This window comes from Crinia signifera, chromosome 6 (genome assembly GCF_055691185.1).
Source record: "Crinia signifera chromosome 6, ASM5569118v1, whole genome shotgun sequence".
NCBI classification, from domain to species: domain Eukaryota; kingdom Metazoa; phylum Chordata; class Amphibia; order Anura; family Myobatrachidae; genus Crinia; species Crinia signifera.
The window spans coordinates 285253764-285271050 of NC_139222.1; the positions used below are offsets into that span (position 1 = coordinate 285253764).

Here is a 17287-nt window from a genome sequence, read left to right on the forward strand (position 1 = left end):
AAATAACATCAGCCAACATGTTTAATTAGAGCAGACTGTGATACAAAGGTGCGAGGACCCTGCTACTAGTGTAGCGGACGGATATTCTGCCGCTGCGGAGGTGCAGCAGAATTTACTCTAGTCAGATTTGCACCGTGACAAACCGTACGGCCGGGGTACGGGGTTCCGACAGGGGTACGAGGTTCCGGAAGTACAGTTATTCTGCGGGACCAAGTCCGCACTGGGGGCCAGATTCAGTAAAGCCTCTTTATGTGCTTTTTGATTTGCTAACAAAGCTGAATCAGTCCCTTGGGTTGAATTGTATTCTAAATAGAGCTGAGAAGCCAGAGGTCTGATTACTCTGCTGTGCGGCAGCGTGTGCTGTTGTGTGCGTCCTAAGTCAGAGGTCTGATTACTCTGCTGTGCGGCGGCGTGTGCTGTTGAGTGCGTCCTAAGTCAGAGGTCTGATTACTCTGCTGTGTGGCGGCGTGTGCTGTTGCGTGCGTCCCAAGTCAGAGGTCTGATTACTCTGCTGTGCGGCGGCGTGTGCTGTTGCGTGCGTCCCAAGTCAGAGGTCTGATTACTCTGCTGTGCGGCGGCGTGTGCTGTTTCGTGCGTCCTAAACCAGATGTCTGATTACTCTGCTGTGCGGCGGCATGTGCTGTTGCATGCGTCCTAAGCCAGAGGTCTGATTACTCTGCTGTGCAGTGGCATGTGCTGTTGCATATGTCCTAAGCCAGATGTCTGATTACTCTGCTGTGCGGCGGCATGTGCTGTTGCGTGCGTCCTAAGACAGAGGTCTGATTACTCTGCATGTGCTGTTGCGTGCGTCCTAAACCAGATGTCTGATTACTCTGCTGTGCGGCGGCATGTGCTGTTGCGTGCATCCTAAGCCAGAGGTCTGATTACTCTGCTGTGCTGCGGCATGTGCTGTTGCGTGCGTCCTAAGACAGAGGTCTGATTACTCTGCTGTGCGGCGGCATGTGCTGTTGCGTGCGTCCTAAGACAGAGGTCTGATTACTCTGCTGTGCGGCGGCATGTGCTGTTGCGTGCGTCCTAAGACAGAGGTCTTATTACTCTGCTTTGCGGCGGCATGTGCTGTTGCGTGCGTCCTAAACCAGACGTCTGATTACTCTGCTGTGCGGCGGCATGTGCTGTTGCGTGCGTCCTAAGGCAGAGGTCTGATTACTCTGCTGTGCGGCGGCATGTGCTGTTGCATGCGTCCTAAGCCAGAGGTCTGATTACTCTGCTGTGCGGCGGCGTGTGCTGTTGCGTGCGTCCTAAGCCAGAGGTCTTATTACTCTGCTGTGCGGCGGCGTATGCTGTTGGGTGCGTCCTAAGACAGAGGTCTGATTACTCTGCATGTGCTGTTGCGTGCGTCCTAAACCTGACGTCTGATTACTCTGCTGTGCGGCGGCATGTGCTGTTGCGTGCGTCCTAAGGCAGAGGTCTGATTACTCTGCTGTGCGGCGGCATGTGCTGTTGCGTGCGTCCTAAACCAGACGTCTGATTACTCTGCTGTGCGGCGGCATGTGCTGTTGCGTGCGTCCTAAGGCAGAGGTCTGATTACTCTGCTGTGCGGCGGCATGTGCTGTTGCATGCGTCCTAAGCCAGAGGTCTGATTACTCTGCTGTGCGGCGGCGTGTGCTGTTGCGTGCGTCCTAAGCCAGAGGTCTTATTACTCTGCTGTGCGGCGGCATGTGCTGTTGCGTGCGTCCTAAGACAGAGGTCTGATTACTCTGCATGTGCTGTTGGGTGCGTCCTAAACCAGACGTCTGATTACTCTGCTGTGCGGCGGCATGTGCTGTTGCGTGCGTCCTAAGGCAGAGGTCTGATTACTCTGCTGTGCGGCAGCATGTGCTGTTGCATGCGTCCTAAGCCAGAGGTCTGATTACTCTGCTGTGCGGCGGCGTGTGCTGTTGCGTGCGTCCTAAGCCAGAGGTCTTATTACTCTGCTGTGCGGCGGCGTGTGCAGTTGGGTGTGTCCTAAGTCAGAGGTCTGATTACTGTGCTGTGTGGCGGTGTGTGTTGTGGTGTGCATCCTAAATCAGAGGTCTGACTACTCTGCTGTGCAGCGGCATGTGCTGTTGCGTGTGTCCTAAGCCAGAGGTCTGATTACTCTGCTGTGCGGCAGCGTGTGGTGTTGCGTGCGTCCTAAGCCAGAGGTCTGATTTCTCTGCTGTGCAGCAGCATGTGCTGTTGCGTGCGTCCTAAGCCACAGGTCTGACTACTCTGCTGTGCAGCGGCATGTGCTGTTGTGTGCGTCCTAACCAGATGTCTGATTACTCTGCTGTGCGGCGGCATGTGCTGTTGCGTGCGTCCTAAACCAGATGTCTGATTACTCTGCTGTGCGGCGGCATGTGCTGTTGCATGCGTCCTAAGCCAGAGGTCTGATTACTCTGCTGTGCAGTGGCATGTGCTGTTGCATATGTCCTAAGCCAGATGTCTGATTACTCTGCTGTGCGGCGGCATGTGCTGTTGCGTGCGTCCTAAGACAGAGGTCTGATTACTCTGCATGTGCTGTTGCGTGCGTCCTAAACCAGATGTCTGATTACTCTGCTGTGCGGCGGCATGTGCTGTTGCGTGCATCCTAAGCCAGAGGTCTGATTACTCTGCTGTGCTGCGGCATGTGCTGTTGCGTGCGTCCTAAGACAGAGGTCTGATTACTCTGCTGTGCGGCGGCATGTGCTGTTGCGTGCGTCCTAAGACAGAGGTCTGATTACTCTGCTGTGCGGCGGCATGTGCTGTTGCGTGCGTCCTAAGACAGAGGTCTTATTACTCTGCTTTGCGGCGGCATGTGCTGTTGCGTGCGTCCTAAACCAGATGTCTGATTACTCTGCTGTGCGGCGGCATGTGCTGTTGCGTGCGTCCTAAGGCAGAGGTCTGATTACTCTGCTGTGCGGCGGCATGTGCTGTTGCGTGCATCCTAAGACAGAGGTCTGATTACTCTGCTGTGCGGCGGCATGTGCTGTTGCATGCGTCCTAAGCCAGAGGTCTGATTACTCTGCTGTGCGGCGGCGTGTGCTGTTGCGTGCGTCCTAAGCCAGAGGTCTTATTACTCTGCTGTGCGGCGGCGTATGCTGTTGGGTGTGTCCTAAGTCAGAGGTCTGATTACTGTGCTGTGTGGCGGTGTGTGTTGTGGTGTGCATCCTAAATCAGAGGTCTGATTACTCTGCTGTGCGGCGGCGTGTGCTGTTGCGTGCGTCCTAAGCCAGAGGTCTGATTACTCTGCTGTGCGGCAGCGTGTGCTGTTGCGTGCGTCCTAAGGCCTTACTATCAGTCGCACCACGCATCCTTGCTCCAGCTCTATTGCAGTTGCAGTTTCTCTATCTGAATAAGGCATCCTATGAGGGACAGCTGCTGGGGTGTTACGCAGTCCCAATGCTGCCGGATATGACAGAACAAATGAGTTTGTCTAGGAGTATGGCAGACTAAGTATTGAATCCCCTTCAGATGAAACACAGGACAGGTTTATGTATGGGGGTTGGGTTACTTTAAGGTAGATTTATTAAGCTGGGTGAAGTGATAAAGTGACTGGTACTTTATCACCGGCCAATCAGCTCCTAACTGTAAAGCTACAGGCTTGGTTTGAAAAATGACCGTTAGGAGCTGATTGGCCGGTGGTAAAACCAGACACTTTATCACTTCACCGAGCTTAATAAATCTACCCCTCTGTGCCTAATACTGGCACTCATGGGTCTAATAAACTCTCACATACGGATCACCCATATCTGAGGGGCTAGAAGAACACTAGTTGGGCAGCCCCTACATGTCATTGGGGGAAGTGACAATAATAATGGAGTTTGTGCAACTGGCTGGCAGAGATATCAAGCCCAAGTACAGTATGGTGTGGATTGGATGCCACCAGAAAGATGGCAGTAAGCTGATCGGAGCATGTGCTGAGTAACTGTACTGGATGTTTCTGGGTGACCGCGCACGTAAGGAGATGACCTTGTAGACATCAGTAATAGCCACAGCTTACAGGAGCGCAGAGGTGAGTGCATGCACCGTGGCCAATAATGGTGACCTTCATGTGTCTACAGATGTGGCAGGATCCCCAGGGATTACGGGATACCTCTGAGGTAGAGAGTTCATTGGACCAAGGCAGGGTGGAATAATACGACGGCATTGCTTGAGCTGTTCCTCATAGTTTTGGGTGGTGTAGGTACGGTGAAGGCTCATAGAACAGGACTTGAGTCATATGAACATGGCCGCAGGTGGTTTTACAGTGAGATACTTATGGTAGGATACTCGGGTGATAACAGTGCATCATATGGTGTAACAGGTAGAAGGTTGGTTTCCTCCAATGGCCAGGAGTGTTTTCATGGTTGGTAGAAGAGGGCAAGGCTGTTGCCTTGGGGTACTGGCACCTTGTACAGAAGAGAAGGTGGAAATGGATGTGATACAAGTGTATGCAGAGATCCTAGTATTGGGGGAGTTATTTCTTGAAGATTGATTAGCAAATCCGGGTAACATAGAAACATAGAATTTGACGGCAGATCAGAACCACTTGGCCCATCTAGTCTGCCCCTTTTTTAAACATGTTACCTCAAACCATATTTGATCCTTATTTCTTTGTAAGGATATCAATATGCCTATCTCAAGCATGTTTACATTGTACTACTGTATTTTCGTCTACCACCTCTGATGGGAGGCTATTCCACTTATCTACTACTCTTTCTGTGAAGTAATTCTTCCTCAGATTTCCCCTGAATCTTCCTCCCCCTAGTGTCAGTGCATGTCCTCGTGTTCTGTTGCTCCTCTTCCTGTGACTAATGTCTCCCACCTGTACCTTCCTCCCTCTAGTGTCAGTGCGTGTCCTCGTGTTCTGCTGCTCCTCTTCCTGTGACTAATGTCTCCCACCTGTACCTTCCTCCCTCTAGTGTCAGTGCATGTCCTCGTGTTCTGCTGCTCCTCTTCCTGTGACTAATGTCTCCCACCTGTACCTTCCTCCCTCTAGTGTCAGTGCATGTCCTCGTGTTCTGCTGCTCCTCTTCCTGTGACTAATGTCTCCCACCTGTACCTTCCTCCCTCTAGTGTCAGTGCATGTCCTCGTGTTCTGTTGCTCCTCTTCCTGTGACTAATGTCTCCCACCTGTACCTTCCTCCCTCTAGTGTCAGTGCGTGTCCTCGTGTTCTGCTGCTCCTCTTCCTGTGACTAATGTCTCCCACCTGTACCTTCCTCCCTCTAGTGTCAGTGCATGTCCTCGTGTTCTGCTGCTCCTCTTCCTGTGACTAATGTCTCCCACCTGTACCTTCCTCCCTCTAGTGTCAGTGCATGTCCTCGTATTCTGCTGCTCCTCTTTCTGTGACTAATGTCTCCCACCTGTACCTTCCTCCCCCTAGTGTCAGTGCATGTCCTCGTGTTCTGCTGCTCCTCTTCCTGTGACTAATGTCTCCCACCTGTACCTTCCTCCCTCTAGTGTCAGTGCATGTCCTCGTGTTCTGCTGCTCCTCTTCCTGTGAAGAATGTCTCCCACCTGTACCTTCCTCCCTCTAGTGTCAGTGCGTGTCCTCGTGTTCTGTTGCTCCTCTTCCTGTGACTAATGTCTCCCACCTGTACCTTTCTCCCTCTAGTGTCAGTGCATGTCCTCGTGTTCTGCTGCTCCTCTTCCTGTGAAGAATGTCTCCCACCTGCACCTTCCTCCCCCTAGTGTCAGTGCATGTCCCCGTGTTCTGCTGCTCCTCTTCCTGTGACTAATGTCTCCCACCTGTACCTTCCTCCCCCTAGTGTCAGTGCATGTCCTCGTGTTCTGCTGCTCCTCTTCCTGTGACTAATGTCTCCCACCTGTACCTTCCTCCCCCTAGTGTCAGTGCATGTCCCCGTGTTCTGCTGCTCCTCTTCCTGTGACTAATGTCTCCCACCTGTACCTTCCTCCCCCTAGTGTCAGTGCATGTCCTCGTGTTCTGCTGCTCCTCTTCCTGTGAAGAATGTCTCCCACCTGTACCTTCCTCCCTCTAGTGTCAGTGCATGTCCTCGTGTTCTGCTGCTCCTCTTCCTGTGAAGAATGTCTCCCACCTGTACCTTCCTCCCTCTAGTGTCAGTGCATGTCCTCGTGTTCTGCTGCTCCTCTTCCTGTGAAGAATGTCTACCACCTGTACCTTGTTATAACCCTGATATATGTGAAAGTTTCTATCATGCCCCCCCTTTCCCTTCTCTGCTCCAAACTATACATATTAAGATATTTTAGTCTTTCCTGGTACGTTTTGTGATGTAGGCCATGCACAATTTTAGTTGCCCTTCTTTGTACAGTCTCTAATGTATTTATATCCTTCTGGAGATATGGCCTCCAGAACTGAACACAGTACTCTACCAGGTTGAACTAGATGGACGCAAGTCTTTTTTCAGCCTTACCTACTATGTAACTATGTAACTCTAGGTGAAGTCGTACCAATGACCTATACAGTGGCATTATTACTTCTTTCTTTCTACTGCTGATACCCAGGGCCGGTGCAAGGCACCGGAGCGCCCCAGGCGAGTCGGGGTGGGGGTGCCCGGGGGGTGGGGGTGGTACCTGTATTATAAAACTGGCGGCGTCAGCATCCCTGCAGTGCAGGAGCAGGCAGGGGTGTCCGTGCCGCGGGGGTACCTGCGGCGCTGTCACTGTGTATAAAGCTGCTGGCGGCGGCGGGGTCCCTGCAGTGAATAGAGAATATCTAGCGCAATGCGGCGGCGCAGGAAGGGCTTCTGATTTTAAAAACACTTGCCGCACGCTGATTGGAAGTGTTTTCAAACCCAGAAGCGCTTCCCGCGCTGCCGCATAGCGCTAGTTATTCTCTATTCACTGCAGGGACCCCGCCGCCGCCGACAGCAGCTTTATACACAGTGACAGCGCCACAGGTACCCCCGCGGCATGGACACCCCTGCCCTTTCAGCACCTGCCCGCTCCAGCACTGCAGGGACGCCGACACCGCCAGTGCGCTAACCCTCCATGCTGGGGGTGAGGGGCGAACTGCCGCCCTCCAGGTGCCGGCGCCCTAGGCAAATGCCTAGAGCTGCCTAGTGGTGGCGTCGGCCCTGCTGATACCTCTCCCTATGCAACCAAGCATCTGACTTGCCTTCTTCATTGCTTTGTTGCATTGCCTACCTGCCTTTAAGTCCCCTGAAATAGTGAAACCTAGATCCCTCCCTTCCTCAGTAGTTTCCATAACAGTGCCATTTATACTACAGCATATTTAGTCTTTGGATTTTTGAGACCCAAGTGCATGATTTTGCATTTTTTGGCATTAAACTTAAACTGTAGTTGCCATGCTCTTGACCATTCCTCTAATCTATCAAGATCGTCAATCATTTGTTTTACCCCTCCTGGTGTGTCTACCCTGTTGCATACCTTTGTGTTATTTGCAAAAAGGCACATTTTACCCTCAATTCCATTTGCAATATCACCTATAAAGATATTAAAAAGCACTGGTCCAAGTACAGATCACTGTAACCCTTTACTTGCAACCCTTCCCTCCTTTGACTGTACTCCATTTACCACAACTCTCTGTTTTCTGTCCTGCAACCAAGATCTTATCCATTCAACTATCTTAGACTCCAATCCCAAGCTTTCAAGTTTATTTAACAGTCTGCGATGTGGGACAGTGTCAAAAGACTTACTAAATTCTAGATAAGCTACATCTACAGCCCCACCTTGATCTATTACTTTAGTCACCCAGTCAAAAAAGTCAATAAGATTTGTTTGACATGATCTTCCCCCAGTAAACCCATGCTGTTTTGGATCCTGTAAATTGCTGGTTTTGAGATATTCTGCACCTCTTTTTTTTAAGAGTGTTTCCATCAGTTTCCCTACTACTGATGTAAGGCTCACTGGTCGATAGTTGCTTACCTCTTCCTTGCTTCCACTTTTGTGCAGTGGGACTACATTTGCTGTTTTCCTGTCCTCTGGGATTACTCCAGTAGCTAGTGACTGGTTGAATAATTATGTTAATGCTTTTACCAGCTCCCCTTTAAGCTCTTTTAGTATCCTTTGATGTATTCCATCTGGCCTCATTGATTTATCCACTTTCAGTTATGAGAGTTCTGTGAGGACTTTCTCCTCTGTAAATGTACTTGTCTCTCCCTCATTTTTCTGGCTATACTTGCAACTTAACTGTGCCCCTACCCCTCTCTTTCAGCAGTGAATACTGAGCAGAAATAATTATAAATATGATCTGCTATTACATTGTCCCCCTCAAGAAGACTTCCACTCTCTGGGCCATATTCAATGAGAATAATTCTCCGTGCATGGCGAGAGATTTTTTCTCTCGCCATGCACTCGCCCTGTTCCGGAGGGCTCGCTGCCACTCCTGCTCCCACTGTTCAATGTGGTTAAGACTCGCCGCCACTCGCGGCGAGTCTTAACCCCTGCAGCGGATGAGCGTCCGCGGCAGGGAGCTGGCAGGGAGCCGGGGGACGGTGGCAGCCAGGGAGATTAAAGTCTCCCTGGCTGCCCCAGAACATATGTGGAGGGGAGGAGGGCTCCCCGGAACCCAGGCAGCACAAGCTGCCCCCCCCCCCTATAGCCAGCGGGGGACCCAGTATTCACTGCACCCGATTGTGCATATGTAATGATCGGGTGCAGTGAATATATGAATATCTAATGAGCCGCTCGAGAGCTCCGGCCCCCTGCTGGCTGCTCTGTGTAAAAAAAAATAATAATTAAAAAAATATATATTTTTTAAATTAAATATATATTCATGTGCTATAAGCACATGAATTAAAATAACATGCCCCTTCACAGAAAAAAAATCCTGATTTTTTGACACCAAAATTAAAAAACCTTTTAGTTTAAAAGTTCACATTCCAGTCCTCCATGAAAAGATGTAGAATTGCTACACGGAGAGACACGGCGAAAATCACTTAGAAAGACGGCAAAAATATCACATTGAATAGGGTGGTTCACTTTTGGAGAGCAAAATGCTTCTTCCAACGCGAAAATAGCACAAACTCGCCATAAAACACGGCAAATTTTTCACATTGAATATGGCCCTCTGTCTTTAGTCTTATTACTCCAATTTTTGTTTTTCTCCTTTCACTTATATACCTAAAAAAAAGTTTTCCCCCTTTACCCACTGACTGGGCCATTTTCTCCTCAGCCTGTGCCTTTGCACATCTGATTACCTTCTTAGCCTCCTTCTGTCTTAGCGGCATTATCTCCTAGTAACAATGTTGAAGTACGCGGGTGTAGGTTGGAGATGTGCGCAGAGTCTCGTGTTCTCTTAGTTCTCATTCCCTTGTCGTCAATTAGTTTTCGAAAACCAGTGTTTTGGTTTGGAATCCAAGTATCAAATCTGGGTTTAGATTTCTTGAGAAACGGATAAAAACACCTAAAACTAAATAATTTTTGCAATCCAAAACCTGAAATTCAGATTTAAAACCCCAATTCCGAACTGCGGGAAAATCAGAACAGGGACTTGGTTTGGTTCACATCTCCTGAAGAGATCACATCCAGGATGGGAGGGCTTGGAGTTTATTAGAACCTCAAGTCGCTAGTGTATAGTACGGTAACATAACATAGCAGTGATGCTGTATTATTGATGGTGGTTATGTACTGCGGGAATCTGGGTGGTTCGTGGGCAGATATCAGACCCACTTCGGAGGCATACGGATTTGGTAAGAGGTGAGGGCATGGAGTGGGTTCTGGGTGCTCCAGACTCGTGTTTCGGTGCCGTGTGCATACAAGATGTCCTATACTTACGCAAACTGGGTCCATGCACTGCAGCTCTTTTATTATCTTTTATGTCTATTTTTGTGGATTGTGGAAGGAAACCAGAGATTCCGGAGGAACCCAGTCAAGCACGGGGAGAATATACAAGCTCCACACAGTTAGGGCCATGGTGGGAATTGAACCCATGACCTCTGCGCTGTGAGGCAGTAATGTAACCATTACACCATCCGTACTGCCCCGTATTTATAACACATGGTGGGGATAGAACCCATGACCTCAGTGCTGTGAGGCAGTAATGCTAACCATTACACCGTCCGTACTGCCCCGTATATATAACACATGGTGGGTATAGAACCCATGACCTCAGCGCTGTGAGGCAGTAATGTAACCATTACACCGTCCGTACTGCCCCGTATATATAACACATGGTGGGGATAGAACCCATGAGCTCAGCGCTGTGAGGCAGTAATGTAACCATTACACCATCCGTACTGCCCTGTATATATAACACATGGTGGAGATAGAACCCATGACCTCAGTGCTGTGAGGCAGTAATGTAACAATTACACCATCCGTACTGCCCCGTATATATAACACATGGTGGGGATAGAACCCATCACCTCAGTGCTGTGAGGCAGTAATGTAACCATTACACCATCTGTACTGCCCGGTATATATAACACATGGTGGGGATAGAACCCATGACCTCAGTGCAGTGAGGCAGTAATGCTAACCATTACACCATCCGTACTGCCCCGTATATATAACACATGGTGGGGATAGAACCCATGACCTCAGTGCTGTGAGGCAGTAATGTAACCATTACACCGTCCGTACTGCCCTGTATATATAACACATGGTGGGGATAGAACCCATGACCTCAGTGCAGTGAGGCAGTAATGTAACAATTACACCATCCGTACTGCCCCGTATATATAACACATGGTGGGGATAGAACCCATCACCTCAGTGCTGTGAGGCAGTAATACTAACCATTACACCATCCGTACTGCCCCGTATATATAACACATGGTGGGAATAGAACCCATGACCTCAGTGCTGTGAGGCAGTAATGTAACCATTACACCATCCGTACTGCCCCGTATATATAACACATGGTGGGTATAGAACCCATGACCTCAGCGCTGTGAGGCAGTAATGTAACCATTACACCGTCCGTACTGCCCCGTATATATAACACATGGTGGGGATAGAACCCATGAGCTCAGCGCTGTGAGGCAGTAATGTAACCATTACACCATCCGTACTGCCCTGTATATATAACACATGGTGGAGATAGAACCCATGACCTCAGTGCTGTGAGGCAGTAATGTAACCATTACACCATCCGTACTGCCCCGTATATATAACACATGGTGAGGATAGAACCCATGACCTCAGCGCTGTGAGGCAGTAATGTAACCATTACACCAACCGTACTGCCCTGTATATATAACACATGGTGGGGATAGAACCCATGACCTCAGTGCTGTGAGGCAGTAATATAACCATTACACCATTCATACTGCCCCGTATATATAACACATGGTGGGGATAGAACCCATGACCTCAGCACTGTGAGGCAGTAATGTAACCATTACACCGTCCGTACTGCCCCGTATATATAACACATGGTGGGGATAGAACAAATAACCTCAGTGCAGTGAGGCAGTAATGTAACCATTACACCGTCCGTACTGCCCTGTATATATAACACATGGTGGGGATAGAACCCATGACCTCAGTGCAGTGAGGCAGTAATGTAACAATTACACCATCCGTACTGCCCTGTATATATAACACATGGTGGGGATAGAACCCATCACCTCAGTGCTGTGAGGCAGTAATGTAACCATTACACCATCTGTACTGCCCGGTATATATAACACATGGTGGGGATAGAACCCATGACCTCAGTGCAGTGAGGCAGTAATGCTAACCATTACACCATCCGTACTGCCCCGTATATATAACACATGGTGGGGATAGAACCCATGACCTCAGTGCTGTGAGGCAGTAATGTAACCATTACACCGTCCGTACTGCCCTGTATATATAACACATGGTGGGGATAGAACCCATGACCTCAGTGCAGTGAGGCAGTAATGTAACAATTACACCATCCGTACTGCCCCGTATATATAACACATGGTGGGGATAGAACCCATCACCTCAGTGCTGTGAGGCAGTAATACTAACCATTACACCATCCGTACTGCCCCGTATATATAACACATGGTGGGAATAGAACCCATGACCTCAGTGCTGTGAGGCAGTAATGTAACCATTACACCATCCGTACTGCCCCGTATATATAACACATGGTGGGAATGGAACCCATGACCTCAGCACTGTGAGGCAGTAATGTAACCATTACACCATCTGTACTGCCCGGTATATATAACACATGGTGGGGATAGAACCCATCACCTCAGTGCTGTGAGGCAGTAATGTAATCATTACACCGTCCGTACTGCCCCGTATATATAACACATGGTGGGAATAGAACCCATGACCTCAGTGCTGTCAGGCAGTAATACTAACCATTACACCATCCGTACTGCCCCGTATATATAACACATGGTGAGGATAGAACCCATGACCTCAGTGCTGTGAGGCAGTAATGTAACCATTACACCATCTGTACTGCCCGGTATATATAACACATTTTGGGGATAGAACCCATGACCTCAGTGCTGTGAGGCAGTAATGTAACCATTACACCGTCCGTACTGCCCCGTATATATAACACATGGTGGGGATAGAACCCATAACCTCAGTGCAGTGAGGCAGTAATGTAACCATTACACCGTCCGTACTGCCCCGTATATATAACACATGGTGGGGATAGAACCCATAACCTCAGTGCAGTGAGGCAGTAATGCTAACCATTACACCATCCGTACTGCCCCGTATATATAACACATGGTGGGGATAGAACCCATGACCTCAGTGCTGTGAGGCAGTAATGTAACCATTACACCGTCCGTACTGCCCCGTATATATAACACATGGTGGGGATAGAACCCATGATCTCAGTGCTGTGAGGCAGTAATGTAACCATTACACCGTCCGTACTGTCCCGTATATATAACACATGGTGGGGATAGAACCCATAACCTCAGTGCAGTGAGGCAGTAATGTAACCGTTACACCATCCGTACTGCCCCGTATATATAACACATGGTGGGGATAGAACCCATGACCTCAGTGCAGTGAGGCAGTAATGTAACAATTACACCATCCGTACTGCCCCGTATATATAACACATGGTGGGGATAGAACCCATGACCTCAGCGCTGTGAGGCAGTAATGTAACCATTACACCGTCCGTACTGCCCCGTATATATAACACATGGTGGGGATAGAACCCATGACCTCAGTGCTGTAAGGCGGTAATGCTAACCATTACACCATCCGTACTGCCCCGTATATATAACACATGGTGGGGATAGAACCCATAACCTCAGTGCAGTGAGGCAGTAATGCTAACCATTACACCATCCGTACTGCCCCGTATATATAACACATGGTGGGGATAGAACCCATGACCTCAGTGCTGTGAGGCAGTAATGTAACCATTACACCGTCCGTACTGCCCCGTATATATAACACATGGTGGGGATAGAACCCATGATCTCAGTGCTGTGAGGCAGTAATGTAACCATTACACCGTCCGTACTGTCCCGTATATATAACACATGGTGGGGATAGAACCCATAACCTCAGTGCAGTGAGGCAGTAATGTAACCGTTACACCATCCGTACTGCCCCGTATATATAACACATGGTGGGGATAGAACCCATGACCTCAGTGCAGTGAGGCAGTAATGTAACAATTACACCATCCGTACTGCCCCGTATATATAACACATGGTGGGGATAGAACCCATGACCTCAGTGATGTGAGGCAGTAATGTAACCATTACACCGTCCGTACTGTCCCGTATATATAACACATGGTGGGGATAGAACCCATGACCTCAGCGCTGTGAGGCAGTAATGCTAACCATTACACCGTCCGTACTGCCTATTTATAATTAAATAATTGACAGTATAAAGGATTAATAAGGTACAATCGTATATCAATTAGGAGGGGCAATCGATTGTTCTGCAAATCATTTGGGCTAAAAGTCGTGGAGAAGTCAGGAAAAGTTTGTATCCTCTAGAACCTTCCCCGCCGCCCCCGCCGGTGACACCTGGATTATAGCGGATATGTAGCACTGACTCTGGTTATTATCATTTCCATCTATGCACAGGATGATTTCCTGCGTGTGTCCTATTTCTGCCTTGTGTTCCGCGCTGCAGCCGCTGACATGAACATGCATAGGGAGAGCAGGACTTGTCAGCATTTGATTGCGATTTGGCAGCTGCTGGCGGCTACCGTCAGAGCGAATATTGTACCGGGTGGCAGTGATGGATTGGAGCCGGCTCTTATACATAACAAAGTGCTTTTGTGTCACATTCTGAAGATTTTTAATAGGAAACTTTTACATGAGCAGTTGTATGTAACTCACCAGGGGCCCCGGCAGCGCTGCGCTCGCCTGTCTTGTTACGCTCAGCTACGGAAAACTTATTTACAAGTTTGGAAGGACGGACAGTCAGAGCGGCGCGCACATTGATTCTGTTTATTTCTATTTAAAGAGCAGCGTTCCATAGCCCGGGCGGGGGGATCAGAGGCGTTTCTGCATAATCTCATGTTTTCCGGCTGTGTGTCTATGGCCGAGTGCAGGAGATTTCACACAAAACCCCTAATTAGCGCTGCAGACCGTAGTGCCCATTATTCCCCATGCAGTCTCATTCCTACAGTATGTACCAAGCTACAAAGGGTAAAAACGGAAACATTTACTAAGGTGCGAGTTCTATGGGATGGGATGTTGCCGATAGCAACCAATGAGATTTTATCTATTCTAGAAGGCGCAAAATAAAATAAATAAAAAAAGAACACGTAGAATCTGAATCTGATATCCCATCTTCAATAGAACTGGCATCTTAGTAAATTTACCCCTTAGGAATTGTGCGTGTTGGATGTAGGGACCCAATTAACCTATGCGATTGTAGGGAGGACATGTACAAACTCCACACAGTTAGAGATGTGGTGGGACTCAAACCCAATACCGCAGGTGTGGATCGTATTGTCGACCCGACTTAGGTCGACAGTCACAGGCAGCAAGGTCGACAGGGTTCTAGGTCGACGTGGATGAAGGTCGACAGGTGTCTAGGTCGACATGGGACAAGGTCGACATGGGTTTAGGTTGACAAATGCGTTAGGTCGACATGGGTTAGGTCGCGAGGTCGACATGGGTTTTTTCACAGTTTTTTTACCCGAATGTCGACATGGACACAGTTGGAAGTCAACCGCAGCCCCTCGCTGCGCTCTGCACACTATTTTATTCTCCCACCACACCCTAGTGGATGGTAGGGCATTACATACCGCCTGTCGGCAAATGTCTGCTCGAAAAACAGTGAAAAAAAAAACATTTGACCTTGCGACCTGTCGACCTAACGCATTTTCGACATAAAACCATGTCGATCTTGTCCCATGTCGACCTAGACACCTGTCGACCTTCATCCATGTTGACCTAGAACCCTGTCGACCTTGTTGCCTGTTGACCCAACGGTGTCAACATAATGACTGTCGACCTAAGTTGGGTCGACAATATGACCGTATTCCAATACCGCAGTGCTGCGAGGCAGTAATCCACTACACATCCACTAATCAGGGGCACATCTCCACAGTAACCCTTCCTGAATGGGTATGGTATGCGCCTCTAACAGTGGGGATCCAGACAGTATCCTGACTGCCGGTGCTCCGACAGGGAGGCAAGCGCAAAGAAGCCCCTTGTGGGCTCGCTGTGGGGGTCCCTGTCGTGGAACCCCACAAGGGAGAATAGCCCCTCTGAGTCGGATTCCCCCCTGTCGGAGCGTCATCCACCACCCTCCTGAATACAGGGTAAGCATTGAAAAGAACAGAAATAGGTAAAAATTGGAACTGGACCCCCGGGTTGGACAGGCTCCATTCATCAAACTGTGTCATTATGGAGCGTGTAGTGCAAGGAAGGATTGGTGGTCTGCGCACTGTCCTCGGTTGTGCGGTGCTAGCTGCTGCACTTTCCGGATGACCTATCCGGATATGTTGCAGAGTTTAAAATGGGGATTTGTGCAGCGCTCTGCTCCTAGGTGTGTGTGGGAATAAGTTGAGTGGTACAGTGTTGGTATTTGTTTAAAACTTTTACTTCAAAATAATTCAGATACAATACAGGGTCGATACAAAGTATAACATATATAATACATATAAATGACGTTTCTGTGGGGATTGTAGCAAGCAAAAAGTAGCAGAATGAAAATGTCCGTGTGTTACAAAAGGCTGTGACACAGTGCTTATTTGCTCGCTTACTACAGGGATTTATGGGGCACTTGATGGGTTGGGGTGGTGGTGGGTGGATTAGGGTACGGCCTTCTTCTAGGCCAGACAGAAGGCCGAAACGCGTTGGTGACACCTACCCTACAAATACACCACACAGCACAAGAACGATCCCAGCGGTACAGAACACCCAGGAGAGACAGTGGTAACGGCAGAACACCAGCCCCGGCCGAGACGCGACCAACAACAAGCGGAGAACACACGCGGGGAGAGCCGTATGAGAAAGATGAGAAGCACACCAGAGAGAGACCAAGAACACATGTAGGTAAGTAGGCGGGAGTCCGTAAGACAGGTACCGGGAAGGAAGGGGTTACCTAAGCTGCCTCCTACCCGCGCTCGCTGCCAGACACTCCACGTCCCCGGCCGCGGCACAGGAATGCAAAGGCAGAAGGCTATTAGCCCGAAACCCGCGCAGCACTTCAGCCGTTACGGGACACAAGGAGTGACCAGACACACTGCCACCACTGAAACCCGTTCGCTGCCGTACCACCGCCTCAGCACGTCCATCTCACCCCCCCGCGGAGGAAACAGTCACAAGCTACCAGCCGGAGTGCACCCACCATCAAGTGCACAGGACCACACTCTTCATCACGGACAAGCGGGACGCCGCCACCGTGCACCGTTACTGGACTCTGTCACCCCCGTACCCTAATCCACCCACCACCACCCCAACCCATCAAGTGCCCCATAAATCCCTGTAGTAAGCGAGCAAATAAGCACTGTGTCACAGCCTTTTGTAACACATGGACATTTTCATTCTGCTACTTTTTGCTTGCTACAATGCCCACAGAAACGTCATTTATATGTATTATATATGTTATACTTTGTATCGACCCTGTATTGTATTTGAATTATTTTGAAGTAAAAGTTTTAAACAAATATCAACACTGTACCACTCAACTTATTCCCACACACACACACACACACCTAGGAGCAGAGCGCTGCACAAATCCCCATTTTAAATGGAGTGTGTAGTGTCCGGTCCAGGGGGAGCCTGTCCGGGGTGGGGGGGGGTGTTCATGTGACACCTGTCATCAGTATATACACTCCCCAGACCATACACTACAAGCTCCAGAATGGCACAGTTTGGTCAATGGAGCCTTTATGGTTCGGTTCTGGTTTTCACTTAATCCCGAAAAGAGCCACATTCAGAAGTGCTGGGGAAACAGGGCTTTTCTCTGCCACAGAGAGGTGGATAGAAACATTCACAAGTTCTAGGTCAATAGTTAATAGGT

The 17287-nt window shown here is 49.2% G+C and overlaps 1 protein-coding gene across 5 annotated transcripts in view; it reads left to right on the forward strand.

Annotated features, from left to right (window-relative positions):
* The window catches only part of SORCS1 (sortilin related VPS10 domain containing receptor 1), a 501652-nt gene that overhangs the window by 414383 nt on the left and 69982 nt on the right, over positions 1 to 17287 (forward strand). The gene's annotated exons all lie outside the window — the stretch shown is intronic.